Source organism: Pteropus vampyrus, unplaced genomic scaffold (genome assembly GCF_000151845.1).
Source record: "Pteropus vampyrus isolate Shadow unplaced genomic scaffold, Pvam_2.0 Scaffold38, whole genome shotgun sequence".
Classification (NCBI taxonomy): domain Eukaryota; kingdom Metazoa; phylum Chordata; class Mammalia; order Chiroptera; family Pteropodidae; genus Pteropus; species Pteropus vampyrus.
The window spans coordinates 3,133,878-3,138,212 of record NW_011888819.1 but is presented as its reverse complement, the minus strand read 5'-3'; positions in this window follow the sequence as shown (position 1 = coordinate 3,138,212).

Sequence of the window (4,335 nt, the reverse complement as noted above, 5' to 3'; positions counted from 1 at the left end):
TAAACTTAGTTACACTTCTATGCAAACTAATCTTCCTTTCTTCAAAGCTAATGGGCGATTTAAAATTGCTATCGAACACCATCTTATCTTGTATAAAATATCCAAATTTAGAGATCCAACTCAAAATCAATTTGGATTAATCTAAACTATATTTTAAAAACTAGAGAGCCAAAATAACTGTTTAAAAGGAAACTTTAGGTAGCCTTAACATTTTGTGATTCAAATTCCTTTTTGTTTTTCTCCCTTTTATTTATGATCCTTGGAAATTACTTGAGTTCTTGCTAAAATCTTTCATTTTAATTTCTATAGCTTAATCACTTACAATTTAATGATCCATAATATTTTACAATGTTCACTTAAGTAGTTTGGCATCTTTTTCTATTGTAACCATGCATAAATTGAAAACCTTATAGAATCTGATATAGGCAAGCTTTTTTTTTTTTTCCATGCAACAACTGTCTGTGATATTCAGAGTTATATTATATCAACTCTCAGTTGTCATTCTAAACATCTTCCCAGCATCTCATGCTCCTAATCTGTGAAATAGGGATTTATAAATTATTCTTTTTAAAGCAAGTGTGTTAATTTATAATCTTTTCCTCTGCTAAACAAATCAGAAATGGAAAGTCCTATGAAAATACAGTAGCAAAGGAGTGAAGCATCTTGTTTATTCCAGTTTTCCTCACCTTTGTGTATCTTGCGGAGACAAAGTCATTAAATGCAGTCACTCAATGATTTTTCAGTGTGGCTCACCACCTTTGAAACCAGGCACATAAAGCACTCCTACCAGAAGAGTCTCGGAGCCTTCTCAGGTGTTTTGTTAAACGGGAGAGCAATTGAATTACAGATCACAAGAACTAAAATGGTTCACTTGGCAAAGGCTGCTTTAGTGTCCACGGACTTGCCAATCTCTCCTTTTCCCAATGAGGTATTTCACTCAGATAGCTGGAGGAAAGCATTCATTTGATGTTATGAACAAGTTACTTTAAAATGAGCTCCTGACATTGCTCTAGAAAATAACAATTTTCCACACACACACACACACCACACACACGCACGCACACACACAAAGTAAACTATATTCCAATTTATTTACTCAGTAGAGAAAATACGTTCTCTTTGTTGTGTAATTTAGTTGCTCTTCAAAACTGAGGCTGGGAGAATAAAAGTGATAGAAATTGGGGAAGAACAAAAAGAGAAATGATATAAAGGATTTGATGTAGGAATAACTAAGCCTTCATGGACTGTGAGTTAGGAACTTGCCAGTGAGATTTTAGTTGTAGTAGAACATGTATTGCATGGGTTTTATAGTTGGCATGTGTGATCAGAAACTAGAGATTTACAAAGGCAGACCAGATCCTCAGCCAGGAAAAGAATCAGAAATGTTTATGTTCATTCAGTATATCACTCCATCCAACACAAGGTAGCACAATAGTTGAGAATTGGGCATTTGGCATGGCAAATGTTTAGTTCCTGGGTCTGTTACTTCTCTGTTTCACTTTTTTTTCATCTGTAAAGTGGGAATAAGACTAGTATCTGCCATAAATGTCGTGAGGTTTAAATGAGAAAATCCATATACAATGGTTAGTACAGTGTCAGACACATCATAAATTTTCAGCGTTAGCACTGACGGTCCTCATACACACTTGCTTCCCCTTCAACTCTGGAATTTTTGAAGTAAAATATAGGAAGGTATATGTTCATGATTTATTCAATAAAGATGTATACTGTACCTTCAAAAATAAGGCCATAAAGGATGGGGAATTAAAAATGAGATACATGAAAGGTATGCTTTTTTTCCCCCCCTAATGTTATAGGCTGAATCATGCTGTACCAAAAAAAATAGACTCAATCTCTCCAAATCAGTTGACTGTTTCATAAGGGTATGTCATTTTTTCACAAAGGAGTCTGGATTAATACCAATTAATTTGTTTTTTCATTCATTCACTCATGTATCCACTAAACAGTCCTTTTTTAATACCTACTACATCTCAGACCAATGCTAAGTGCTGAGAACACAAGGATTAAATCACACAGGATCTCCGACCTCAAGAAACTGGAGATCTCATGGTGTGAAAAGACATGTAAAGATAAGTTATTGTTGATACAACATGTGCTACATTGGAGACATAAACCCAATGCTGAGTTTTAATTCAAGAACTGGACTTGGATAGGCAGATAAGTAAGGGAAAGCATCCCTGAAGTGTGAACACATAATCTAAGGAAGGGGGTGTACCAGGAGGTGTCAGGCTTAGAAACGGAGAGGAACCTAGTGCAGCCAAACTGGGACCATGTCAAGAAGGAGCATTGGTGGCAAGCTAAGAAATTTGAACTTCTGAAAATTGGTAGTAACCCATGGGAGATTTTAAGTGAGGAATGAGTTTGTAGCAACGAGGAGAATCAACTAGAAGGAAGGGAGTTGGAGATATTTACAATGTGAGATAACAGGGCTAGAAATGCTGCTAGGGGATTAAACTACAAAAAAGAAATCTTTGGGAGTGAGTCATAGTAGAATCTTCAGCAGCAAAGGCCTACAAAGTATGTTGTGATTTACTGATTATTGTACTCTAAAGTCGAGCTTACTCTATTTCGATATAAACTCCTAAGTGCAAAAGTTTGATATAGATACTTAGAATTCAATTTATTTATAAACTAGCCTATAACTTAATGAATTTATCTTAGAAACAAAAACGGCCTTTTCCTTTTAGTCAGGGGCTTTTGAACCCATATGTGAGAGATACCTTGATGTAAAATCTGCACTTTTTCACTTTATACTCAGCTTTGCAGGAATGTATCTAAGATGGAAAATCAGGTGGTCATATGGCAATGTATTTTCTCGTTCATTTTTATGGAAAATGACCCATGACTTGGACTTATATGATCTCTACTCATAAATATATATGAGGATAATGCCTAGAAGCTCCTATTTAATGCATTTATGAAAAATGTTCACATTCTGGGAAGCCTTTCATTTAGGGCAGCTGCCTAGAAACACAGTCTCTGAGGAGAAGCTGGGAACATGGATAGGCAGTTCGTGAAATGGTGCATTGTTTGGCAACTAAAAATCACGAGCTCAACACAGTGGCATCATCTTATTGTCAGAAGTGTAAACTGGCTCCGCCATATTCAGGCTTTCAGAGCTTGAGAAGATTCTTTTCTCTTTCTGAATGCGTATTTCCTTACCTTTAAAATGAGGGAGCCATTTTTGTTTTGTTAAGTTGTAGTAAAAGAAAAGCATGGTAAGTAATCAATTAAAGTGACATTTCTTTCCCTTCACCCCCTTTTCTATTCAACTAACACATTACCTAGCGAAGTGACTCTTTGTAGAGCGCTGATTTAGTAGGATCCTGGTTTCTAATTATTTCAAGACTATAATAAAGTGCTGGCAAAGCTGAACTTGAGCTTGCATTTGAATTGGCGTTTTAAATCAGTGATCTTCTTCATAGGTCATAAAGACTCATCGATGAAAGAACATCAAATTATAATTGAGAGCTCTTGCATTGTTTGTTTAAAGTTATTGGGATTTACCTGGCCATGACTGACTACTCAGATTCAGGAAGAGCATGTGATGAGCAGCAGTGGGATGAGTCTGGCTAGAGAGCACTTTCTCAGAGCAAGCGCTCCGGCTGTGGCCAGTGTGGCTGATGGACAAACAAGGGACTCAAGGACTTTAAGCATCTCTACTCCAGTTGAGAAGAGGCAACATAAATGCTGTGCCTTAAAAAGAATTGCTGTGTGGACACAAAACACAACCTCAAGACATGTCATGGGCACCAATTCCTGTGGGTGGAAGGCAGCTCAGGGCCACTGCATATACAGCCAACACTGGGGAGAGGTTTCATTTGAGTGAAAACAGTAGGTTCAAGAGGAAGAGTTAGAGTCAAAAGCAGATCCTGGGAGTTGTTTGCTACTTGATCAGAGTACAACCTAAAGATTCCCTGATGGAGAAAAGGCCTGCAACAAATTAGACAACTTGACGAATACATTTATGCTGTTCATTCAGGACTAAAAGTTATATAAATGTAATGTTGTTATAAATGAGAAGGCAACTGTCTACAAGCCAGCATGTGAACTCTCACCAGGAATCAAATCTGCCGGCACTTTGATCTTAGTCTTTCCAGCTTCCAGAGCTGTGAGAAATAAATATTTATTGTTTAAGCCACTCAGTATATGACATTTTGTTATAGCAACCTAACCAGACTGATACAAATATTTAATAGAGAAGGTTCAAAGCCAGAATAAATGCATTTCTTTAGTTTATACAGTGAAATGCTTCTGAGAAACCAACATGCTGAAGGCTCTTGAGTCTCTTAGGTCTTGATATGTTTCTTCGTT